General features: G+C 44.2%; 1 protein-coding gene across 3 annotated transcripts in view; it reads left to right on the forward strand.

The window, feature by feature from the left end:
• The first annotated feature begins 9,566 nt into the window (after window positions 1-9,566).
• Window positions 9,567-27,777, forward strand: part of SLC8A3 (solute carrier family 8 member A3) — a 470,913-nt gene continuing 452,702 nt past the window's right edge. Inside the window, exon 1 of one of the 3 annotated variants that reach the window (XM_069731638.1) lies at window positions 9,567-9,967. The gene's annotated coding sequence lies outside the window, so the exon portion shown is untranslated. The remainder of the gene's footprint in view (window positions 9,968-27,777) is intronic. The other 2 variants (XM_069731629.1, XM_069731646.1) reach the window with 2 other exon arrangements.

Genomic DNA, 27,777 nt, shown 5'->3' on the forward strand with positions numbered 1-27,777 from the left:
GCACAATTGTGATTGGGACACAAAGTTGATGACTAGAGATTAGCGAATATCTTCGGCTCCCTCCTTATTCGGCAACCTGTACCGAAGGAGCTGCTGCAGGAACCCGGATACCTGAATCGCTCCAATAATCAGGTGTCCGTGCCGCAGCTGCATGTGTCACGGGTGTGTGACAGTCACAACACATGTATGTGTGGAGAGAATGTGAAGCTTTTACTATGACTGCATTACAACACTAAAATTCAGGTCGCCATTGACTTCTATGGGGTTTGAATTCATGTTCGCATACAGTTCTACAGTAGTACCCAAACCGAACTTTGGACTAATGTTTGGTCGAATTCGACCATAAATGGAACTTGTTCTAAACTGAACCGCTAAAAGCGTTTCCTACACATATAATGCCCCCTCATAGCCTGGATTACCTAATAAAAGTAAGTTTATAGTTGTTTGCACTGCATGCAAAATCAGTGCACGCAATCTGGTGGGATGGTCCATTTCCTCCAAAAAAGACTGCAAAATTCATATTGCCAAGCATCAGATTATCAGCGATTTCACAAGACAGCTTGAGGACATGGAGGTACTCATCAAAATCTGTTAGCAAAGAGGCTAGATTGTGAGGATGACCGTAAGCACTGAGGATGGTCAAGGCCTGCCCATATGACCACTTGGCACTTATTTGCATACAGTGAAGGGAAACGAAAAAGAGACTTTTATCAGGTATGCTGTGTTGACTGGGTAAAATAAAAGAACAGTTATAAAGAGTTTGGAGGACAAACAAGTATTGGCAGTAGTTCGTAATAGGGAAAATGACGACTTTTTGTTTAATAAAGACCAGGACTATGCTGTGCTTATTCTCGTAATTCAGTTGCACACCTTGAATCACATTAAGGGGTCAGTCAGACAGTCGTATAAATCATATTGGGATTGGAACGCAATGCTCCAAATGGCTCGCAACTCTACTGACCCGAGTGTTACAGCTGCACAGAAATATGAAGCTGTCAAGCTCGGGTTGTGAGAGCCACTGGCCAGTCCCAGCACTGTGTTCCGATCTTGACCCAATTTATACTACTGTCTGACTAAGTCCTTATTGTGTGTTCCTTTTGGGTTTTGTTTGTTACCCTTTTTTTTGCTATACTAAAGAGGGGTGTGACCTAGTGGGTTTGGTATTAGCTGGATTGCACCAAAATTTTGACAATAAATCTGGTCTAAAGTAAGCCAACCATAGGTGGTTTTAGAGTAGAAATCAGAGGCGTAGCTAGGGTTTTAGCTTGGGGGGGCGAAAAATCTGAGTGGGCCCCTAACCAGGTACCCCTGACTACAGCTATGTGGTGCACCCTAATTGTGAGCATAGAGGAACATCAGCAGATGACCGCGCTCTGACTGAAAAAACATCTATAGACAAAAACGAACACTGATACTACTATATGGAGACCATATAGTGGTAGATACCAGTCTTGCAGATCATATAAGAGATCACTGGACAGTTTTAGATGGTGACTTACTTTTCCATCTGGCCCAGAGCAACGTAAGAACTTCTCCAGCCAGGACTTGTCTGCAGAGATTACAACAAAGACACATGTTAGGGCATGTTAGGTTAGGCTATGGGTTGAACTAGATGGATTTATAATCTTCCTTCAACCTTAATAACTATGTAACTATGTAACATCATACGTCTCACATTTCCAGCACCGTCCATATCTATTCCAAACCTGCACAAGCTAATCATTCTGCGGATACCGCAATACGGAGCCGCTGCTGCCGTATGTGTCCCTATTACTGCACCTGCTGTGTAGTACAATAATGGTGCCGCCCCACATAATAATGCCACCACTGAGCCCCTTACATAGTAATAATGACTCCTTTGTGCTCTCTAGATAATAAAATTCACCCCTAGAAAACACTAATGCCCTGTGCTAGTGCCCTCCACATTTTGTCCCTAAAAAGTAATAATACCACATATGAAATTTTGATGGTCTCAATGCTCTGAGTGCCCCTATAACAATAATGTTTAAGTGCCCACTTAACATTTAATAATGTCCCCTAAATAGCCTCCATGTACAGCTTGACTACACACAGTATGGTGGGCCCACAGCTTTCCTATACACAGTATAATGCCCCCACAGCTCCCCTATACACAATATGATGATTCCACAGCTTCTCTATGCACAGTATGATGTCCCCACTGCTCCCCTATACACAGTATAATGAGCACACAGCTCCCCTCTACACAGTATGATGATTCCACAGCTCTCCTATACACAGTATGATGTCCCCACTGTTCCCCTATACACAATATTATGATCCCATCCCACAGCTTCCCTAGACACAGTATAATGCCCCCACAGCTCCCCTATACAAAACACAGTATAATAGTTAATAGTGTTCTGACACCGTGCGTCGCCTGCACTGAGAGTCATAATGCCAGGAGGAAATTAACGTCATTCCTCACTGCAGCCTAGGGAGCGGTGCCGATACTGTTTCAGTCACAGCAGCTGTAACTGCGCCTCTTAGGGTATGTGCACACGTTGCGGATAACATTGCGGACTTTTCCGTTCAGATTCTTCAAAATCCGCAGGTAAAAACACCCTGCGTTTTACCTGCGGATTCCCAGCGGAATTTGTGTTTTTACACTTGCGGAATTGATATGCTGCAAAAAATACAACGCAGCGTTTCCGCACTGTATTTTCCGCTGCATGTGCACTGTGGATTTTGTCTTCCATAGGTTTACATGGTACTGTAAACCAGATGGAAATCCGCTGCGGATCCACAACGTGTGCACATAGCCTAAGGCTATGTGCACACGTAGGAAGGGTCCCTGCGGGTTCTCCCGCAGCGGATTTGATAAATCTGCAGGGCAAAACCGCTGTGGTTATCCCTGCAGATTTATCGCGGTTTGTCTTGCGGTTTCCGCTGCGGGATTTACTCCTACTATTGATGCTGCATATGCAGCAATATGCAGCATCAATAGTAATGTTAAAAATAATTAAAAAATTGTTATACTCACCCTCTGATGTCCCGATCTCCTCAGCGCTGCACGCGGCAGTCCAGTTCCAAACATGCTGTGCGAGAAGGACCTTCGTGACGTCACGGTCATGTGACCGCGACGTCATCGCAGGCCCTGCTCGCACAGCAACCCTGCGACCGGACAGCCGAGTGCAGCGCTGAGAGGTGAGTATATCATGATTTTTTATTTTAATTCTTTTTTTTTTACAGGTATATGGTTCCCAGGGACTGGAGGAGAGTCTCCTCTCCTCCACCCCGGGTACCATCCGCACATTATCCGCTTACTTCCCGCATGGTGGGCACAGCCCCATGCGGGAAGCGGATCAATGCATTCCTATGGGTGCAGAATCGCTGCGATTCTGCACAAAAGAAGTGACATGCTGCGGATTTTAAACCGCTGCGTTCCCGCACGGTTTTTTTCCGCAGCATGTGCACAGCGTTTTCAGTTTCCCATAGGTTTACATGGAACTGTAAACTCATGGGAAACTGCTGCGGATTCGCAGCTGCAGAAACGCTGCGGATCCGCAGAAAAATCTGCACCGTGTGCACGTAGCCTTAAGGCGCCACTCCAGCGGTGAAATAACAAAAAATGCTGCAGTGATGATTTAAATGTGATGCAGCTCATGGCTTACCCAGCTGATAAGTATAATATGCCCCCTACCTCCCCTTCCCAGAGAACAACTATTACATGTGATGGAGTGCATATAGTCTCTTCACAAAACCATATAATAATCAGCCCCTCAGTGTTGTTGCCCCTCACCCACCTCAGACCTCACAATACCCTTATCTTCTCACATTCACCCCCAGTGACCTGTCCCCCTCCCCCACCTAAACCCCCACAACACCCCATCCTCTCACATTTACCCCCCAGTGACTGACATGCCTATCAATTTAATGCATTTTATCCCCAGGACCCCACTTACCAATGACGTTTGCAGCAGGACCAGGAAGTATCTGAGTGAAATGCAGGTGGGCACTAGGACCCAGCGTGCTGCCCTGAGCCAATCCCAGCCTGCACATGGAGGGAAGAAACCTGCAGCCTGGGAGGAGCTCAGTCAGCACAATACAGTGCAGGAGGGAGACTTAAAGGCAACCTGTCACCCCGTTTTTTCAGATTGAGATATAAATACTGTTAAATAGGGCCTGCGCTGTGCGTTACAATAGTGTATGTAGTGTACCCTGATTCCCCACCTATGCTGCGAAATACATTACCAAAGTCGCCGTTTTCGCCTGTCAATCAGGCTGGTCTGGTCAGGTGGGCGTGGTGACATCGCTCTTTTCTTCCCCAGCTTTCCGTTGGTGGCGTAGTGGTGTGCGCATGTCGCAGTGACGAATCCACTGCGCGCACGTGAAGAAGCAGCGCGCGATCTGCGCTATTACCCCCTGTCATCGGTGGGGGCGGTCATCTTCCTGGGGCCGCGCGTGCGCAGGTGGAGTGCTCTGCTGCACGGGGCTTCAGGAAAATGGCCGCGGGATGCCGCGCATGCGCAGAAGAGATCGCGGTGGCCATTTTCCCAAAGCCGAGGTTGCATCTCGGCTTTGGGAAAATGGCCACCGCGATCTCTTCTGCGCACGCGCGGCATCCCGCGGCCATTTTCCTGAAGCCCCGTGCAGCAGAGCACTCCATCTGCGCACGCGCGGCCCCAGGAAGATGACCGCCCCCACCGATGACAGGGGGTAATAGCGCAGATCGCGCGCTGCTTCTTCACGTGCGCGCAGTGGATTCGTCACTGCGACATGCGCACACCACTACGCCACCAACGGAAAGCTGGGGAAGAAAAGAGCGATGTCACCACGCCCACCTGACCAGACCAGCCTGATTGACAGGCGAAAACGGCGACTTTGGTAATGTATTTCGCAGCATAGGTGGGGAATCAGGGTACACTACATACACTATTGTAACGCACAGCGCAGGCCCTATTTAACAGTATTTATATCTCAATCTGAAAAAACGGGGTGACAGGTTCCCTTTAACTGGCCACTGTCTGACCAGCGTGCAGAATCTCCTTCCGGAGAGCAGGCATTATACTGCTCTCCTCCTGTGCTGTATTGTGCTTCATCACGGAAGTGGCAGTGCCGGCTCCCAGTGGGCTCCTTCATGTGACAGGGCCCGGGGCGATGGCCCTCTGTGCCCCTCCAGTAGCTACGCTACTGGTAGAAATAGATGTGCCATACTTGTTATATGCCACAAGCCCTATGATAGCATCTACAGTGGTTGTGCAAGAACGAACCGAAAACCAAGTGTTGGGACAACACCTAATCCATCTTTTGTGAAAAAGATCAATAAAAATGTATTATTAACAGCAAACAGCATGTATGACTGGTGGAGAAAAGATGAACTTGATGGACCTATGAATTTTTTCAACCTGTATAACAGTCCCCTAAGGGTATGTGCTGCAGACGATCAGTAACTGCTGCGTACTTGCGTAGCGTCAAACATGCAGCATCCAGATGTTACAGCATAGCGGATGGGATTTCAAGAAATCACATGCCCCCTATGTGTCCACAGACACCCAAGGTTTACCTGCAGAGACGGACATGATGCGCGTCTCTCCAGACTGCAGCATGTCTATTTATCCTGTGGAGATGCTAGTCTCCGCAAGATAAATGTCACCTGTACAATGTATTGGACGAGGTGATTCCGTACGGCTCAGTGAACACATGCGGATTCACCTGCGTTCAATAGACGGCAGCGCTTTGGACGCAGCGAACATACACTGAGTCCAAAGCGCTGCTACTTGAGGATTATCTGCACATACCCTAAAAAAAACCCAAGATATATATAAAAAGTGGATAAAATACAAAACACAAATAGAACAGAGCCTGCTGCAAATCTGCCCAGCTATGGAGACTCCCATGCAGGGGTCTGGCAACGTTGTGTAGGAATTCCTGTGGAAATTCTAATAGCAGCCACATTGGCTCTCACTGAGCTTTTCCAGAAAAATACACAACTAAGGAACTGCTGTTTGACATAAGGGACAATTCCAGGAATTATTTTACTGGTTATTTTTGTGTTTATTGATTTTTGACCAGACTGTAACATCTACACTGAAGAAACCACGCACTCCTATTTTATCTTTTGCACCAGGAGCTGCAAATTGAGCAGTAGGAATATTAATCTTCCCTTTCACAGACCATTGGTGCAAAGACGTTGAAACAGACTCCTACTGAATGAATCCATTAGTCTACATGGAGACCTGAGCATTACCCTTCTAGGCTGGAAATGGGGACAAAATGAGGATCTTGCTGTTAAAGTGTGTGATGAATGGCTACTAGAACTGTTATCTGGGAAGCTGCAGATTCCCAGATAATTTGATTAAACCCAAAATGCAAAGGTACCGTCACACTCAGCAACGCTGCAGCAATATAGACAATGAGCCGATCGCTGGAGCGTCGCTGTTTAGGTCGCTGTAGAGACGTCAAACACAGCAGCTCCAGAACGATGCAGGAGCGATCCAGTGACGTAACGGTGACTCACTTATCGTTCTCGCTGGTTGTTAGCTCCATGTAAAACATTGCTGGCGTCGTTGCTTTTGATGTCAAACATGACGATACACGCCGACCTGATGACGAAATAAAGTTCCGGACTTCTAGCTACGACCAGCGATGGCACAGCGGGATCCAGATCGCTGCTGCGTGTCAAACACAACGAGATCGCTATCCAGGATGCTGCAACGTCACGGATCGTTGTCGTTCTCGTTGCAAAGTTGCTGAGTGTGACGGTACCTTTATAGTTTAACACCAAACATCTGTTTCGCGGTCCGAAATATACTGGCTGGCAGCATGTCTCCCCATCCCAACTCACATACAGTATGCCTATGAGTGCTACCAAGTTCGGCTCAGGAGACCTGCCCCAGCCCACGCATTGCGGTCTGAATATGGACAACATGGATATGTGAAACAAGCCTTTGGATATATTTACATGGTGCAGTTTTTTCAATGAGTTGCTGCTGTTTTATGGTTTTAATGAGTTTCACCTGTATGGCAAGTTCTGTTAAAACAGTGTACGTTTTTTTTGCAGCATGGCAACAACTGAATCATATGAAAATACCGTAAGCTGATTGTTGGGAGTTCAACCACCAATCTTTAGAAAGGGAGTCCTAAAATCCTGGGTGTGAATGGACCTGTGGATTAAAGCGGCTATCCAGGACAAAATTATTTTTTTAAAAGGAGTCAAAAAAATACCAGGCAAGTAGTTTGGCAACTACCCGCCTATAACAGGTATTTTTTTGACTCCTGAATCCTGCTGGTGATTCAGCTGCTACACCTCAACAGTGCAGCAACTTCTTCTTCTGGGCTGCTCTGTCAATGGGATGTGCCTACTGACATCATGGCTCATTGACAGCCAGCTCCCCACAGTTAGGCAGCGGGGATCCAGCTGTCAGTCAGCAGTGTAGCCCCGTAAAACAGAGCAGAGTGAAAGATAAGATCGGCATCTGTGTGACGTCAGCGGAAGCTGCAGGATCGCCGGTAGTGATAAGCGAACGTGCTTGAATAAGTTATTATCTAAGGCTGGAGTCACACTAGAGAGGAATACGGACGAGTGCTATGCAAGAAAAAGTCGCACAGCACTCGGACCAATGTTAATCTATGGGGCAGCTCCCATCACCGTTTTTTTTCTCAGCTGTATTATACGTGTGAGTGAAATCGCAGCATGCTGTGATTTGCACCGTATATCGGCCGAGATTCGCCAATGCAAGTCTATGGGTGCGAGAAACACTCGCACACCACACTGACCAACAGTGTGACTTGCGAGAAATACGCAGCGGTGTCCTTTGAAAAGCCGGTAATTCAGTGCGGTGTACAGTAAAATCACACTGACAGCCTACAATAGAATAGATATATACACATAGTATATGTGTGAGTATATAGATATATATATATATGTCAGTGACATTGATATATATATATATATATCTTTACATTTCATAGACAAAAGGCAGAATAGCTGATAATTTGCAGGCTTCTGTAAAATCATTGCAGAAGCTGACAGGGATGGGAGACATGTTTACATACGGTAAACCATTGCAGAACAGTTAGATTTATATATGGCAGTGACTAATACTGTTAGTAGTATGTGTGTGTAAAATTTGGGACCTGTATGTATTTAATAAAAGAATGTTTTCACTGAAAAAACTGTCGTGGGCTCCCGCACAATTTTCTGGCTATGTGACTGAGGGCAGATATTAATAGCCTAGAGAGGGACCATGGTTATTGGCCCCCCCACCCTGGCTAAATACATCTGCCCCCAGCCACCCCAGAAAAGGCACATCTGGAAGATGTGCTTATTCTGGCACTTAGCTTCTCTCTTCCCACTGCCCTGTAGTGGTGCCATGTGGGGTAATAAGGGATTAATGTCATCTTTGTATTGTAAGGTGACATTAAGCCTGGCTTAAGATGTTAATGACACACCTATCCATTACTAATCCTAAAGTTTTTGTGAAGGGTTAAATAAACACACACATGCAGAATAAAGTATTTTAATGAAATGAAAGAACACAGTTTTGACATCTTTATTCTTCTGCCAATGAAAACGATGCCCTCGATCTCCTGCAATACATTAAAAAAACAACAATTTACCCATACCTGTCCGGCGTACAGTCAGTCCCACAGCTTAATCCATATCTGGGGGATATATAGTCATCTAGCCGCGGTGCTTCAAGCATTTTTTGAGCACGCCAAAAATACTTCATTAGGACAGGAGCGTGCTTGGATAACACCTTACCTGAGCACGCTCGCTCATAACTAATCGCCGGCAGGAGCGGCCTGTGACTGTTATGTGCCAGCACAGATCTGCGTTGGCCACAACAGGCAGGTAATTAGTAAATGCCTTCCTGTTAGTTCTTAGGTAAAAATAATAATATAGCCCTGCATAACCACTTTAACAGCTTGATGATGGCTCCATTTTCTTCAGTTGGACTAACAAAATGTCTATCTCTACCCATCCTACAGAAGTGAAGGGGGGTGTAGGTCACGCATGTGCCTTACAGCTATGTTCACACAGGGCATTTGGGACCCTCTTTCTAGTGATTTGGGTCACCCCAGTGACTCAGATTAAGGCAACCTGTGACATTTGAGGATGTGGTCTAGATAGAAGTGCTGATGCCAGAGCCATGTGCTTGTCAAGGTGAATATGAAGGAGTCATTCTTGTTGCAGTCGCCTAAAAAAATGTTTCATTTTGTTTCTCTCTTTTTGTATGAAAGGCTATTTATTCCGGTGTCAATCAGGTGCAAAGCTTCTACAATTCAACATGCCAGCAATAGTATCTGCAATTACCTCCTACAGGGGGCCAGAGCCAAATATGACTCCATTTAAGGCACACTAACCTAAAGTACTCCACTACCCCCAGGTGTAGGGAAGGTTTGACTGTGCAAAATAAAATGTATCTGCCTAATGTACTTTATATTTGTATACATTGTAAATATTGTAGAATATACTAGAAATACACAAAAAAATCCAACAGATTTCCTGGAGGTTTGTTACATTGCAATAGCAAAGTTGCATTGGTTCTTTAGACACAGTCCCTCAGCAGTCCCTGATACAGAGCATGTAAAAATTGGTAGATGCTCCCCCAGTGGAAGTCTGCATAACATGGCTGCTGATATTTTGCCACAGTGAAGACTTTGCTTAATATCTCCATGTAGTTTTTGGAATGAAAGGGTGAGAAGAGACATGCTGATCACTGCCCCCCTGCCCACCACACACAGTGCATGGCATTGGATTGACATCAGCAGCTCCTCTTCTTCTTCTTCCTCCTCTTGTGTTGGATCTTCACATGCACTTCCCTGCTTGCCCTGACAGCTGCAAAAGAGAGAAGAGAGAATTTTTAGCAAGTAAGGCAATTTGGAGTGACATGCAAACGATCCCTCCCCCTACACAGGCACTGATTAACCAGGAGATGCAATGCAAGAACCCTGAGGAGCTGGATTGGGGAGCAACACCAAAAAGACCAGCCCAGCAATAGGGGTAAGTGGAAGGCTACAAGGCACATATGTGCCCCCATCACAGCCATGGATGGCATGCAGTCTGTGGCTGTGTGTATACAGCATTACATCTCTATACACTGGATCATGGCTCTGGCTGCACATTATCCTTCCTATTATTGCCCAGCTGCTGCTTGCGAAACAGCTGAATGATGACAATGGGGGCTCAGCTCTCTTCTGATTTTAACCTCTTTATTTGACAGTATTTGGAGAGGAGCAGTGGCTAGCAAAGGGTTAATGAGGTCTTCCCCCTTCATATGTAGCATGACTGATTTAATTAGTGCAAGCCTTGAGGTGGAGGTGGGGGGGATGATTTGCAATATATAGATCTTGCATGGGAGAATCTAGTTTGGATTAACTCTTGTCTTGTAGCTGGGGGGCCATCCCAGGAGGCTAGACTTAATTATTGCTCAAGGGGGCCTTAACCCTTAAGTGCTACCCATTCTGAATTGCTGTAGCTAGGCAAAAAATACAAGGGGAGGGTGAAGACATCCAGCGCCTGGCATAAAACTGTTAATCTATCAAGTGATGGGGCATTAACCCTTCATCCAGCTATTGCTGAGGGATTAACTCCTGGCTAGCTGGGCTGGTTCAGATCTTGCGGAGATTGGTAGGAGAAAGATGGCATGTACCTTATACAGCCACTTCAGTGCAATGTTGGGCATATATTAACCCTTTATATATACCCATGTTGGCATTAATTCATTCTTGATTATATGTAGTACAGGCGCCAAATAGATTTTCTTCCAAACAGCCCCAGATTATGTGCATGAGGAATATCTATCTATCTATCTATCTATCTATCTATCTATCTATCTATCTATCTATCTATCTATCTATCTCCTATTCCATGTCATAGTCATGTGTTTACCAGGGGGGGGAGAATTATCCCATTGTGGTTGCTTCATTAAACTTCTATAACTGTGCCATAATGAGGTCTGGATTGAATGTAGGGGCTTTTAACCCTTCCAGCTTGGTTGTCCGCTATGCACCACATGGTACCAATCAGATTTAGCAATAAAAATAAAATATATTTCTGCTTATAGCAATCCAGAACGTATTGTAGTGTTGGGATACAATGTGCTAGAAGATCATCCTTTATGCATAATCTGAGTCCTCGTCATGGCACATTTTGGCTGAAAGGTGTGCCCCAGTTTTGGTTTTTTTTCTATCAGAAAGCAGATGATACCCTTTAACACATTGGTACATCCCAGGACTAGCAGAAAAATGTTTTCAGGCCCAATAAATTGAAGGGATCTGGGACGTTCCTGTAGTGTCTGCATGGCACTGTGGATGTAGGCCGTTCTTAGCACAGGTTTAAGGCCATGTGCACACGCTGCGGATTCCGTTGCGGAATTTTCCGCAGCGGATTTGATTAAATCCGCAGTGCAAAAAGTACTGCGGATTTATCGCGGTTTTTGTGCAGTTTCCACTGCGGTTTTAGACACCTGCGGATTTTTAATATGGAGCAGGTGCCAAACCGCTGACATGCTGCGGAAAATAAACCGCAGCGTTTCCGCGCGTTTTTTTCCGCAGCATGTGCACAGCGGTTTTTGTTTTCCATAGGTTAACATTGTACTGTAAACTCATGGGAAACTGCTGCGGATCCGCAACGTCAAAACCGCTGCGGATCTGCAGCAAAAACCGCAACGTGTGCACATAGCCTAAATGAACTGTAATCAATATGTTGGCGAATTGCATGTTTCTGTTACTATTTTCGCTGCTGACACATCTTATGGGAGAGGGAAATAGATTGTATATTCAATGTCAGGATTTTGGAGGTATTTTGTTAGGGGATCCCATCCTTAGCAATTCTCCCACATAATGTTACCATATATAAGGAGGATATTGTACCTGGCAGGTGCTGTTTACCTCTATGGGGGCCGTGGGATCCTATTCAGCAGCACATAAGAACAGCCCCATGAGCTTCTCATTCACAGAAAACAGGCTGCTATAAAGAGCACATGTATTCTGCTGACCGCATGCACAGGGGACGCGGCTGGGAATTTGATTTCCCTGCTTCTGCCATGCTCTAATATTAGAATCGAAATGGCTCACTGCTCCTAAAGTAATCACCTAATAAACCGCCTCTGAAAAGAACTTCTTCATGTCATAGGAATGTGCTTGAAGAGGTCATAGTGGGGGGCTCAGAGGCAAAGAGACCCTCATCTATAGGTAGAAAAAAGGTAGCGTGGTTTTATTCAAGGTCGGGAAATTCGCGTTTCTCAGCCGTTTCGCACATGCCACCGTATTTTCTGTTCAATGAAATAACGGACAACACTCGGACCAATATTATTCAGGGGGGCAATACAGATGAGCCAATATTACCTGTGTGTGAAAAAACAAAATGGCAGCATGCATTAGTTTCTTCAGTATAGCGGATGAGACTCGCCCATTAAAGTTTGAGTGCCCCCCCAAAAAATGAATGGCGTACGGAGCCACAGTATAACATCGGATTTTTATTTATCCATTGCAGTTTTGTATATGATTAATAGCTGCTGCTGTAAAAATGGATTGTATATGCATAAGTGAGGAATAAAAATCATCTGGGTTTTCTGAATGAAACACTGAATTATTTTTTTTTATACTGTCGTGTGAACCTAACCAAAACGTGACTATATCGTGGTCTTTTGAAACTTAACACACATCTGTCTGGGGGATTATGGATGTATAGTAGTTAGAATATGGTATTGGTCCATGAATTGCAGTGCCCAGTAATTAGAAAAAAAAAATTGTGGGAATTCGTGTTTTTGAGATTTCCATCAATGGAAGCATCCTTGTCCTTAGACTTTGTTCACACATCAGTACTTGTATGCCAAAACCAGGAATGTCTCGGAAACACAGACCAGGTGCCGAGCAGCCCATTATAGTTTTTTTTTTTTTTCTCTGTAAGTTCCAACCATGGCTTTGGCATACAAACACTGATGCAAAATACTGGGGTGTGAATGAGGCCTTACACTTTGCAATGGAGGTTTTTTTTTTAAAAAGTGAATGGTGAGGCATAGTGACTGCAAAGTTAGTTTTAGGGGAGGCAAACTTGGCAGGTGGACATGGCTCCATTTCTTATGGTCCCTTGAGAAACCCTAGGCCTAGGAGAAAGTTGGGTTGGAAAGGAAAAAGATATTGTCCTAGTGTCTGTTCTGTTACTAGGCAGAGCGCTGATTTCGATCATATATTAGTGCACTTGGGTAGAGAGAAGTGATGAGCGAACGTGCTGGGATAAGGTGTTACCTGAGTATGCTCAGGTGCTAACTGAGTGTCTTCAGCGTGCTCGAATAATATGTTCTTGAGTCCTTGTGGTTGCATGTCTCACGGACGTTCGACAGCCAGACAGGGACTCGGAACATAGTTTTCGGCGTGCTAGAATACTCTCAGCACACGAGCATTCTGGGATAACACATTATTCTGGCACGTTCGCTCATCGCTAGTAGAGAGATATTTGGTTGTCTCTTGCTCGTTACTCCTCTACATGGCTGTCTTTGATTAAGTTTTATACATAGTATTATGTGGACATTGTATAGTGAGTTGCCTTGTCTAGCCCCTGAATGTCAGTACTGTGGGGGCAACATTAGGCAGTGTTATGTAAGTACTATATGGCAGTTTTAGTTTGATAAGGCATAGTGATATTATTTAGATGTTATATTGAGGTATTACTTACGGTAAATATGCAACTTTACTTGTTGACCAGCGCAATCATCTGAACAAACACTATTACCTTGCCTGCAAGGTCTTCTCACTCGTTGGTGATATCCACGGGTGATACCCTGAAGCTCCCCAGAATTCTGAACTTGTGTAGCACTAATAAACCAAGAAATAGGTGACAAAGGAGCAAAATATACGACTTTTCTCCATCTGCTCTTTCGTCCATTTGAAATACATTGCCGTAGAAAAAAATGTTGGTGCCTATTTGATTCAATTATGTAGAAAAGTGTTGCATGAATAAATTTTTAGCTATGTTTTCCAATTATAAGTATGGTAGATTTTACACTGCTTTTTTTTCCTTATGAAACGCTTTTTTAGTGCAGAAACTGGGATTCTGTAGTTAAAAAAACAAAACGATTGCATTATTTAGAGGCTTATAGTCGGAAAAAAAACACCCAAAAATGCACAGTTCCACAGCGCCTGTTCACATGACTAGGTAAGTTTTGTCTGCAAAACAGATAAGAGTAGGAGATCTACACATCTCGTATGCTGCTGACCATTGGTCTGGAAAATAAAGAGAAGCCCCAGAGAATATAATGTGGTCGTGGAAACCACTGACATCACACACATCACAAACACAACATCTTAACAAGGCCCTACAGATATATTGGTATTTTTTTTTTCTTCTTTAATTTTATTTAGCTTTTAATGATGGTGACAGCAGGACTTGCAGATATAATGAGTGTACATCAATGGGGTGTAATGCTTGGATGAGCTAGCTGCACAGAATAAACACTTTTGTAGCAACGAAAGAGTCCCAATATTAACCCAAGATTCCCTATTGCCGGATTCACACATGCAGATTATTTTTTTTGTTTGTTTTTAAACTAAGCCAGCGGTGGCCACCATTGAAAGGGAAACTATAAACGAATGACTGAGACTTTTTCTCTAAGTCTCTCTAAGTCAGACACAAAATTATATCTACTCCTGTGCTCTGCTCAACGCTCTCCATCAATAACTGCACTGAAATCTGCATATTTGACTCCAGGTTCATTGGATTCATTTCCAGTGATGGGAAAGCTTAAAGAGGATATAACTTTGTTACAAAAACAAAATGTGCCTAAGCACTAGCAGGCAGGTAGTTGCTACCTACCTGCCTGTTGTCCTCGGCACTGTTCTTCCCCGGCACAAGAGCAGTCACAGACCGCTTCTGCCGGCGATTCAGCTGCTCCCTGCATCCCTTCACATGGATTTACATCGTGGGACATGACTGTACAGTGGACAGGTATGGGATATTGTTGTTTTTTTCTTTCCTTTTTTTGTTTTCCAGAAGAACGAATTAACACATGCGGAATTATATACTTAACAAAAAAGTGTGAAACAACTGAAATTATGTCTTATATTCTAGGTTCTTCAAAGTAGCCACCTTTTGCTTTAATGACAGCTTTGCACACTCTTGGCATTCTCTTGATGAGCTTCAAGAGGTAGTCACTGGAAATGGTCTTCCAACAATCTTGAAGGAATTCCCAGAGATGCTTAGCACTTGTTGGCCCTTTTGCCTTCACTCTGCGGTCCATCTCACCCCAAACCATCTCGATTGGGTTCAGGTCTGGTGACTGTGGAGGCCAGGTCATCTGGCGTAGCACCCCATCACTCTCCTTCTTGGTCAAATAGCTCTTACACAGCCTGGAGGTGTGTTTGGGGTCATTGTCCTGTTGAAAAATAAATGATGGCCCAACTAAACGCAAACCGGATAGAATAGCATGCCGCTGCAAGATGCTGTGGTAGCCATGCTGGTTCAGTATGCCTTCAATTTTGAATAAATCCCCAACAGTGTCACCAGCAAAGCACCCCCCCACCATCACAACTCCTCCTCCATGCTTCACGGTGGGAACCAGGCATGTAGAGTCCATCCGTTCACTTTTCTGAGTCGCACAAAGACACGGTGGTTGGAACCAAAGATCTCAAATTTGGACTAATCAGACCAAAGCACAGATTTCCACTGGTCTAAGGTCCATTCCTTGTGTTCTTATGCCCAAACAAGTCTCTTCTGCTTGTTGCCTGTCCTTAGCAGTGGTTTCCTAGCAGTTATTTTACCATGAAGGCCTGCTGCATAAAGTCTCCTCTTAAGGGCTCCTCTTCACTTGAGAGAAATACGTGCGAGTCTCGCATGTTAAAACCAAGCTCTGGTGCCGGCACTCAGGAGCGGAGCATGCAGCTCCATGTATTGCTATGCAGCCGCATGCTCTGGCTCTCGAGTGCCGGAGCCAGAGCTTGGTTTTAACATGCAAGACTCGCACGTATTTCTCGCAAGTGAAAAGGAGCCCTAACAGTTGTTGTTGTAGAGATGTGTCTGCTGCTAGAACTCTTAAGCCTGGTTAATAATGGAGATGTGTCAATAATCCCACGATGTAAATCCATCTGAAGGGGTTAAATAATTTTACAACCAGGAGCCTGCTAATGCAGCTTCCCCTGGCTGTAAAAACTGGGGAATGAATGGAATGCAGGGGAACGTAGCTACCTAGACTTGCTGCTCCCCCTGCTGTCAGAATCTCATATGAACTCTAGAGTGGGAAAATATTCTTAAAAATTCCCTAGTCTCTTTCTCCAGGGGTTGTAGTACTTCAGACTACAGAGCCCCTTCAGACCTTCTGACACTCTGTCGGTCTGCACTCTCCTCTGTCTCTCTCTGACAGGAACTGACTCCCTTTCCCTCCAAACCACAATATATATAGGGGAGTCACCTAGGAATAGGATCAAAAGCTCGCCCTTGTGGCCTGGAGTGTGAACATGTTGTGTGCATTGTCATTACCTTCCAAGGGTAACATCACTCTCCCCGTGAGTAAAGCAATGTCACTGTGACAACCAGGACCCTGGGGCGCCACACATTCATTGGTGGATTTTTTGCGCAATACGCTGACAAACGCTACATGCTGCGATTTTCTCAGCCTGTAAAATACGGCCGATTAAATATACGGCAGATAGGAGCTGCCCCATAGAGAAACATTGGTCAGTGTGTAATGCGTTATTTTTTGCGCCTCTCATACGTCCGTATTCCTCTCTAGTGTGACTCCAACTTTAGACTGTATGTATGTTTTCACGAATATTTGAGCCCATGCATTCATTATATGTCCATTTTGCAAGCCGGGAGAAAAAAAAATTGCATCCTCGCATTGAATATGGATCACTGTTCAGGAACTTTTCTGCGTATATCTCGGCTGTAAAAAAACAGACGGTATTTTTATACATTAGGTCTGACCCCAGCCTTAAAGGCTCCATTATTTAGATTATGATTATGACAATTTTGCCATTTTTTGGCCTTGAAAAGCTGAGAGCCACCCTCTGTAGAAGTTTTAATGGTGACCATATTGTTTGACTCTTAACTTTCTCACCAGGATATGACTTAAAGGGGTTGTCCACTACTGGACAGCTCCAGTTTAATCAATCTGGACCCCACTTTAAAAACAAAACAGTGTATGCTTGCCACCCACAGTGGCACCATTCCAGCGTGTCGGGGCAACTGTTCCCAGTGACTGACATTGTTGTGTTATGTACAGGCTGCAGCCAATCAGTGACCGCTCATCAGCTGCAGCTCATTAATATTTCATTAGGGTGGACGTCTAATGTGATAAAATAGTAAAGGTTGCAACTCACGAATGGCCGCTCATTAGCTGTATCCGGCACGTGACACAATAAGGCTGCCATCACACTAGCAGTATTTGGTCAGTATTTTACATCAGTATTTGCAAGCCAAAACCAGGGGTGGAACAAATAGAGGAAAAGTATAACAGAAACATATGCACCACTTCTGCATTTATCACCCACCCCTGGTTTAGGCTTACAAATACTGATGTAAAATACTGACCAAATACTGCTAGTGTGCCGGCAGCCTAAAGGTACCTTCACACTGGCCAACTTAACAACGATATCGCTAGCGATCCGTGATGTTGCAGCGTCCTGGCTAGCGATATCGTTGTGTTTGACACGCAGCAGCGATCTGGATCCTGCTGTGACATCGTTGGTCGGAGCAGAAAGTCCAGAACTTTATTTCGTCGCTGGATCTCCCGCAGACATCGCTGAATCGGCGTGTGTGACGCCGATTCAGCGATGTCTTCACTGGTAACCAGGGTAAACATCGGGTTACTAAGCGCAGGGCCGTGCTTAGTAACCCGATGTTTACCCTGGTTACCAGCGTAAACGTAAAAAAAACCCAAACACTACATACTTACATTCCGGTGTCTGTCCTCCGGCGCTCTGCTTCTCTGCACTAGCGCCGGCCGGCCGTAAAGCAGAGCACAGCGGTGACGTCACCGCTGTGCTTTCCGGCCGGCGCTTACACAGTGCAGAGAAGCAGAGCGCCGGAGGACAGACACTGGAATGTAAGTATGTAGTGTTTGGGTTTTTTTTTACATTTACGCTGGTAACCAGGGTAAACATCGGGTTACTAAGTGCGGCCCTGCGCTTAGTAACCCGATGTTTACCCTGGTTACCAGTCAAGATATCGCTGAATCGGCGTCACACACGCCGATTCAGCGATGTCTGCGTGAGATCCAAATACGAAATAAAGTTCTCTTTTTACGTTTACGCAGGGGTAACCTGCACTTAGTAACCCGATGTTTACCCTGGTTACCAGGGGACTTCGCATAGTTGGTCGCTGGAGAGCTGTCTGTGTGACAGCTCTCCAGTGACCACACAGCGACGCTGCAGCGATCGGGATCGTTGTCTAGATCGCTGCAGCGTCGCTAAATGTGACAGTACCTTAAGAGTGATGGCAAACGTTAAGTATTTGGTGCAGAAATTTCTGCATCTCTTTGCAGAAAAAATGCTGGGCAAAATGGTCGCATTTTTAACATGTTGTTGTTGCTGTTTTTTTTTTTTTTTACCCCCATTCATTAGTATGGGTGGATTCTGGAGCAAAGACGCTGAAAGAATTCATGGGTTGCAGATTTTACCCCTTAGTCACTGAACCAATTTTAACCTTAATGACCAGGCCAATTTTTTTTTTTCTGTCAAATCTGACCACTGTCACTTTATGGCCGGCGTCACACTAGCAGTATTTGGTCAGTATTTTACATCAGTATTTGTAAGCCAAAACCAGGAGTGGGTGATAAATACAGAAGTGGTGCATATGTTTCTATTATACTTTTCCTCTATTTTTTCCACTCCTGGTTTTGGCTTACAAATACTGACGTAAAATACTGACCAAATACTGCTAGTGTGACGGCAGCCTTTGAGGTCATAACTCTGGTGTGCTTCAACGGATCCCACTGATTCTGAGATTTTTTTTTCCTTGACATATTGTACTTCACATTTGTGGTAAATTTTGGTCAACATGATTTGCATACACTTATGAAAATATCAAAATTTTGACCAAAAAAAAGTTAAAATTTTGCAATTTTCAAACTTTAACCCCTTTAACGTTTGCACGTTAATGACCGGGCCAATTTTTACAATTCTGACCACTGTCCCTTTATGAGGTTATAACTCTGGAACGCTTCAATGGATTCCAGTGATTCTGACATTGTTTTCTCATGACATATTGTACTTCATGACAATGGTAAAAATTCTTTGATAGTACTTGCGTTTATTTGTGAAAAAAAACGGAAATTTGGCGAAAATTATGAAAATTTCGCAATTTTCCAACTTTGAATTTTTATGCAATTAAATCACAGATATATGTCCCACAAAATACTTAATAAGTAACATTTCCCACATGTTTACTTTACATCAGCACAATTTTGGAACCAAAATTTTTTTTTGTTAGGGAGTTATAAGGGTTAAAAGTTGACCAGCAATTTCTCATTTTTACAACACCATTTTTTTTTAGGGACCACATCTCATTTGAAGTCATTTTGAGGGGTCTATATGATAGAAAAGACCCAAGTGTGACACCATTTTAAAAACTGCACCCCTCATGGTGCTCAAAACCATATTCAAGAAGTTTATTAACCCTTCTGGTGCTACACAGGAATTTTTGGAATGTTTAACCCCTTTCTGCCATCAGACGTACTATTGCGTCCATGGGGGGTGGGCCCTACTTCCCAAGGACGCAATAGTACGTCATATGCGATCGGCAGCGCTCACGGGGGGAGCGGCGCCGATCGCGGCCGGGTGTCAGCTGCCTATCGCAGCTGACATCCGGCACTATGTGCCAGGAGCGGTCACGGACCGCCCCCGGCACATTAACCCCCGGCACACCGCGATCAAAGATGATCGCGATGTGCCGGCGGTGCAGGGAAGCACCGCGCAGGGAGGGGGGCTCCCTGCGGGCTTCCCTGAGCCCCCCGCAGCAACGCGATGTGATCACGTTGCTGCGAGGGTCTTGCCGCCCTCCCTCCCTGCTCCAGGTCCCGGATCCAAGATGGCCGCGGATCCGGGTCCTGCAGGGAGGGAGGTGGCTTCACAGAGCCTGCTCAGAGCAGGCACTGTGAAGGCTGCAGCGCTGCATGTCAGATCAGTGATCTGACAGAGTGCTGTGCAAACTGTCAGATCACTGATCTGTGATGTCCCCCCCTGGGACAAAGTAAAAAAGTAAAAAAAAAAATTTCCAAATGTGTAAAAAAAATTAAAAAAAAATATTCCTAAATAATGAAAAAAAAAAAAAAATATTCCCATAAATACATTTCTTCATCTAAATAAAAAAAAAAAAAAACAATAAAAGTACACATATTTAGTATCGCCGCGTCCGTATCGACTCGCCCTATAAAACTGGCACACTAGTTAACCCCTTCAGTAAACACCGTAAGAAAAAAAAAAAAAAAAACGAGGCAAAAAACGACGCTTTATTATCATACCGCCGAACAAAAAGTGGAATAACACGTGATCAAAAAGACAGATATAAATAACCATGGTACCGCTGAAAGCGTCATCTTGTCCCGCAAAAAACGAGCCACCATACAGCATCATCAGCAAAAAAATGAAAAAGTTATAGTCCTGAGAATAAAGCGATGCCAAAATAATTATTTTTTCTATAAAATAGTTTTTATCGTATAAAAGCGCCAAAACATAAAAAAATGATATAAATGAGATGTCGCTGTAATCGTACTGACCCGAAGAATAAAACTGCTTTATCAATTTTACCAAACGCGGAACGGTATAAACGCCTCCCCCAAAAGAAATTCATGAATAGCTGGTTTTTGGTCATTCTGTCTCACAAAAATCGGAATAAAAAGCGATCAAAAAATGTCACGTGCCCGAAAATGTTACCAATAAAAACGTCAACTCGTCGTGCAAAAAACAAGACCTCACATGACTGTGTGGACCAAAATATGGAAAAATTATAGCTCTCAAAATGTGGTAACGCAAAAAATATTTTTTGCAATAAAAAGCGTCTTTCAGTGTGTGACGGCTGCCAATCATAAAAATCCGCTAAAAAACCCGCTATAAAAGTAAATCAAACCCCCCTTCATCACCCCCTTAGTTAGGGAAAAATAAAAAAATGTATTTATTTCCATTTTCCCGTTAGGGCTAGGGTTAGGGCTAGGGTTAGGGCTAGTGTTAGGGTTAGGGTTAGGGCTAGGGTTAGGGCTAGGGTTAGGGCTAGGGCTAGGGCTAGGGTTAGGGCTAGGGTTAGGGCTAGGGTTAGGGCTAGGGTTAGGGCTAGGGTTAGGGTTAGGGCTAGGGTTAGGGCTAGGGTTAGGGTTAGGGTTAGGGCTAGGGTTAGGGCTAGGGTTAGGGCTAGGGTTAGGGCTAGGGTTAGGGTTAGGGCTAGGGTTAGGGTTGGGGCTAGGGTTAGGGCTAGGGTTAGGGCTAGGGTTAGGGCTACAGTTAGGGTTGGGGCTAAAGTTACAGTTAGGGTTTAGATTACATTTACAGTTGGGAATAGGGTTGGGATTAGGGTTAGGGGTGTGTCAGGGTTAGAGGTGTGGTTAGGGTTACCGTTGGAATTAGGGTTAGGGGAGTGTTTGGATTAGGGTTTCAGTTATAATTGGGGGGTTTCCACTGTTTAGGCACATCAGGGGCTCTCCAAAAGCGACATGGCGTCCGATCTCAATTCCAGCCAATTCTGCGTTGAAAAAGTAAAACAGTGCTTCTTTCCTTCCGAGCTCACCCGTGTGCCCAAACAGGGGTTTACCCCAACATATGGGGTATCAGCGTACTCAGGACAAATAGGACAACAACTGTTGGGGTCCAATTTCTCCTGTTACCCTTGGGAAAATACAAAACTGGGGGCTAAAAAATAATTTTTGTGGGAAAAAAAAGATTTTTTATTTTTACGGCTCTGCGTTATAAACTGTAGTGAAACACTTGGGGTTCAAAGTTCTCACAACACATCTAGATAAGTTCCCGGGGGGGTCTAGTTTCCAATATGGGGTCACTTGTGGGGGGTTTCTACTGTTTAGGTACATTAGGGGCTCTGCAAACGCAATGTGACGCCTGCAGACCATTCCATCTAAGTCTGCATTCAAATGGCACTCCTTCCCTTCCGAGCCCTCCCATGCGCCCAAACAGTGGTTTCCCCCCACATATGGGGTATCAGCGCACTCAGGACAAATTGGACAACACATTTTTGGGTCCAATTTCTCCTGTTACCCTCGGGAAAATACAAAACTGGGGGCTAAAAAATAATTTTTGTGGGAAAAAAATTTTGTTTTATTTTTACGGCTCTCCATTATAAACCTCTGTGAAGCCCTTGGTGGGTCAAAGCGCTCACCACACATCTAGATAAGTTCCTTAGGGGGTCTACTTTCCAAAATGGTGTCACTTGTGGGGGGTTTCTACTGTTTAGGTACATTAGGGGCTCTGCAAACGCAATGTGACGCCTGCAGACCATTCCATCTAAGTCTGCATTCAAATGGCACTCCTTCCCTTCCGAGCCCTCCCATGCGCCCAAACAGTGGTTTCCCCCCACATATGGGGTATCAGCGCACTCAGGACAAATTGGACAACACATTTTTGGGTCCAATTTCTCCTGTTACCCTCGGGAAAATACAAAACTGGGGGCTAAAAAATAATTTTTGTGGGAAAAAAATTTTGTTTTATTTTTACGGCTCTCCATTATAAACCTCTGTGAAGCCCTTGGTGGGTCAAAGCGCTCACCACACATCTAGATAAGTTCCTTAGGGGGTCTACTTTCCAAAATGGTGTCACTTGTGGGGGGTTTCTACTGTTTAGGTACATTAGGGGCTCTGCAAACGCAATGTGACGCCTGCAGACCATTCCATCTAAGTCTGCATTCAAATGGCACTCCTTCCCTTCCGAGCCCTCCCATGCGCCCAAACAGTGGTTTCCCCCCACATATGGGGTATCAGCGCACTCAGGACAAATTGGACAACACATTTTTGGGTCCAATTTCTCCTGTTACCCTCGGGAAAATACAAAACTGGGGGCTAAAAAATAATTTTTGTGGGAAAAAAATTTTGTTTTATTTTTACGGCTCTCCATTATAAACCTCTGTGAAGCCCTTGGTGGGTCAAAGCGCTCACCACACATCTAGATAAGTTCCTTAGGGGGTCTACTTTCCAAAATGGTGTCACTTGTGAGTGGTTTCTACTATTTAGGTACATTAGGGGCTCTGCAAACGCAACATGGCGTCTCATCTCAATTCCTGTCAATTTTGCATTGAAAAGTCAAACGGCGCTCCTTCCTTTCCGAGCTCTCCCATCCGCCCAAACAGTGGTTTACCCCCACATATGGGGTATCAGCGCACTCAGGACAAATTGTACAACAACTTTTGGGGTCCAATTTCTTCTCTTACCCTTGGAAAAATAAAAAATTGGGGGCGAAAAGATAATTTTTGTGAAAAAATATGATTTTTTTATTTTTACGGTTCTGCATTATAAACTTCTGTGAAGCACTGGGTGGGTCAAAGTGCTCACCACACCTCTAGATAAGTTCCTTAGGGGGTCTACTTTCCAAAATGGTGTCACTTGTGGGGGGTTTCAATGTTTAGGCACATCAGTGGCTTTCCAAACGCAACATGGCATCCCATCTCAATTCCTGTCAATTTTGCATTGAAAAGTCAAACGGCGCTCCTTCCCTTCCGAGCTCTCCCATCCGCCCAAACAGTGGTTTACCCCCACATATGGGATATCAGCTTACTCAGGACAAATTGTACAACAACTATTGGGGTCCAATTTCTTCTCTTACCCTTGGAAAAATAAAAAATTGGGGGCGAAAAGATAATTTTTGTGAAAAAATATGATTTTTTATTTTTACGGTTCTACATTATAAACTTCTGTGAAGCACTTGGTGGGTGAAAGAGCTCACCACACCTCTAGATAAGTTCCTTAGGGGGTCTACTTTCCAAAATGGTGTCACTTGTGGGGGGTTTCAATGTTTAGCCACATCAGGGGCTCTCCAAACGAAACATGGCGTCCCATCTCAATTCCAGTCAATTTTGCATTGAAAAGTCAAATGGCGCTCCTTCGCTTCCGAGCTGTGCCATGCGCCCAAACAGTGGTTTACCCCCACATGTGGGGTATTGGCGTACTCAGGACAAATTGTACAACAATGATTGTGGTCCATTTTCTCCTGTTACCCTTGGTAAAATAAAACAAATTGGAGCTGAATTAAATTTTTTGTGAAAAAAAGTTAAATGTTCATTTTTATTTAAACATTCAAAAAATTCCTGTGAAGCACCAGAAGGGTTAATAAACTTCTTGAATGTGGTTTTAAGCACCTTGAGGGGTGTAGTTTTTAGAATGGTGTCACACTTGGGTATTTTCTATCATATAGACCCCTCAAAATGACTTCAAATGAGATGTGGTCCCTAAAAAAAAAATGGTGTTGTAGAAATGAGAAATTGCTGGTCAACTTTTCACCCTTATAACTCCCTAACAAAAAAAAATTTTGGTTCCAAAATTGTGCTGATGTAAAGTAGACATGTGGGAAATGTTACTTATTAAGTATTTTGTGTGACATATCTCTGTGATTTAATTGCATAAAAATTCAAAGTTGGAAAATTGCGAAATTTTCATAATTTTTGCCAAATTTCCGTTTTTTTCACAAATAAACGCAGGTACTATCAAAGAATTTTTACCATTGTCATGAAGTACAATATGTCACGAGAAAACAATGTCAGATTCACTGGGATCCGTTGAAGCGTTCCAGAGTTATAACCTCATAAAGGGACAGTGGTCAGAATTGTAAAAATTGGCCCGGTCATTAACGTGCAAACCACCCTTGGGGGTAAAGGGGTTAAATAAAAATGAACATTTAACTTTTTTTCACAAAAAATTTAATTCAGCTCCAATTTGTTTTATTTTACCAAGGGTAACAGGAGAAAATGGACCGCAAAAGTTGTTGTACAATTTGTCCTGAGTACACCGATACCCCATATGTGGGGGTAAACCACTGTTTGGGCGCATGGGAGAGCTCGGAAGGGAAGGAGCGCCATTTGACTTTTCAATGCAAAATTGACTGGAATCGAGATGGGACACCATGTTGCGTTTGGAGAGCCCCTGATGTGCCTAAACATTGAAACCCCCCACAAGTGACAACATTTTGGAAAGTAGACCCCCTAAGGAACTTATCTAGAGGTGTGGTGAGCACTTTGACCCACCAAGTGCTTCACAGAACTTTATAATGCAGAACCGTAAAAATAAAAAATCATATATTTTCACAAAAATTATCTTTTCGCCCCCAATTTTTTATTTTCCCAAGGGTAAGAGAAGAAATTGGACCTCAAAAGTTGTTGTACAATTTGTCCTGAGTACGCTGATACCCCATATGTGGGGGTAAACCACTGTTTGGGCGCATGGGAGAGCTCGGAAGGGAAGGAGCGCCGTTTGACTTTTCAATGCAAAATTGACAGGAATTGAGATGGGACGCCATGTTACGTTTGGAGAGCCACTGATGTGCCTAAAAATTGAAACCCCCCACAAGTGACACCATTTTGGAAAGTAGACCCCCTAAGGAACTTATCTAGATGTGTGGTGAGCGCTTTGACCCACCAAGGGCTTCACAGAAGTTTATAATGCAGAGCCGTAAAAATAAAACAAACATTTTTTCCCACAAAAATTATTTTTTAGCCCCCCAGTTTTGTATTTTCCCGAGGGTAACAGGAGAAATTGGACCCCAAAATTTGTTGTCCAATTTGTCGTGAGTGCGCTGATACCCCATAAGTGGGGGGAACCACTGTTTGGGCGCATGGGAGGGCTCGGAAGGGAAGGAGCTCCATTTGGAATGCAGACTTAGATGGAATGGTCTGCAGGTGTCACATTGCGTTTGCAGAGCCCCTAATGTACCTAAACAGTAGAAACCCCCCACAAGTGACCCCATATTGGAAACTAGACCCCCCAGGGAACTCATCTAGATGTGTTGGGAGAACTTTGAACCCCCAAGTGTTTCACTACAGTTTATAACGCAGAGCCGTGAAAATAAAAAATCTTTTTTTTTTTTCCCACAAAAATTATTTTTTAGCCCCTAGTTTGTTTTTTTCCCAAGGGTAACAGGAGAAATTGGACCCCAAAAGTTGTTGTCCTATTTGTCCTGAGTACGCTGATACCCCATATGTTGGGGCAAACCCCTGTTTGGGCACACGGGAGAGCTCGGAAGGGAAGGAGCACTGTTTTACTTTTTCAACGCAGAATTGGCTGGAATTGAGATCGGACGCCATGTCGTGTTTGGAGAGCCCCTGATGTGCCTAAACAGTGGAAACCCTCCAATTATAACTGAAGCCCTAATCCAAACACACCCCAAACCCTAATTCCAACGGTAACCCTAACCACACCCCTAACCCTGACACACCCCTAATCCCAACCCTATTCCCAACTGTAAATGTAATCTAAACCCTAACCCTAACTTTAGCCCCAACCCTAACTGTAGCCCCAACCCTAACTGTAGCCCCAACCCTAACCCTAACCCTAGCCCTAACCCTAACCCTAGCCCTAACCCTAACCCTAGCCCTAGCCCTAACCCTAGCCCTAACCCTAGCCCTAACCCTAGCCCTAACCCTAACCCTAGCCCTAACCCTAGCCCTAACCCTAGCCCTAACCCTAGCCCTAACGGGAAAATGGATATAAATACATTTTTTTAATTTTTCCCTAACTAAGGGGGTGATGAAGGGGGGTTTGATTTACTTTTATAGCGGGTTTTTTAGCGGATTTTTATGATTGGCAGCCGTCACACACTGAAAGACGCTTTTTATTGCAAAAAATATTTTTTGCGTTACCACATTTTGAGAGCTATAATTTTTCCATATTTTGGTCCACAGAGTCATGTGAGGTCTTGTTTTTTGCGGGACGAGTTGACGATTTTATTGGTAACATTTTCAGGCACGTGACATTTTTTGATCGCTTTTTATTCCGATTTTTGTGAGGAAGAATGACCAAAAAACAGCTATTCATGAATTTCTTTTGGGGGAGGCGTTTATACCGTTCCGCGTTTGGTAAAATTGATAAAGCAGTTTTATTCTTCGGGTCAGTACGATTACAGCGACACCTCATTTATATCATTTTTTTATGTTTTGGCGCTTTTATACGATAAAAACTATTTTACGGAAAAAATAATTATTTTTGCATCGCTTTATTCTCAGGACTATAACTTTTTTATGTTTTTGCTGATGATGCTGTATGGCGGCTCGTTTTTTGCGGGACAAGATGACGCTTTCAGCGGTACCATGGTTATTTATATCCATCTTTTTGATCGCGTGTTATTCCACTTTTTGTTCGGCGGTATGATAATAAAGCGTTGTTTTTTGCCTCGTTTTTTTTTTTTTTTTTCTTACGGTGTTTACTGAAGGGGTTAACTAGTGGGCCAGTTTTATAGGTCGGGCCGTTACGGACGCGGCGATACTAAATATGTGTACTTTTATTGTTTTGTTTTTTTTATTTAGATAAAGAAATGTATTTATGGGAATAATATTATTTTTTTTTTCATTATTTTGGAATATTTTTTTAAATTTTTTTTTTACACATTTGAAAAATTTTTTTTTTACTTTTTTACTTTGTCCCATGGGGGGACATCACAGATCGGTGATCTGACAGTTTGCACAGCACTCTGTCAGATCACCGATCTGATAGGAGTGCAGGCTGCTTCACAGTGCCTGCTCTGAGCAGGCTCTGTGAAGCCACCTCCCTCCCTGCAGGACCCGGATCCGCGGCCATCTGGAGCAGGGAGGGAGGGAGGTAAGACCCTCGCAGCAACGCAATCACATCGCGTTGCTGCGGGGGATCAGGGAAGCCCGCAGGGAGCCCCCTCCCTGCGGGA

This window comes from Ranitomeya imitator, chromosome 1 (assembly GCF_032444005.1).
Source record: "Ranitomeya imitator isolate aRanImi1 chromosome 1, aRanImi1.pri, whole genome shotgun sequence".
In the NCBI taxonomy this organism is placed as follows: domain Eukaryota; kingdom Metazoa; phylum Chordata; class Amphibia; order Anura; family Dendrobatidae; genus Ranitomeya; species Ranitomeya imitator.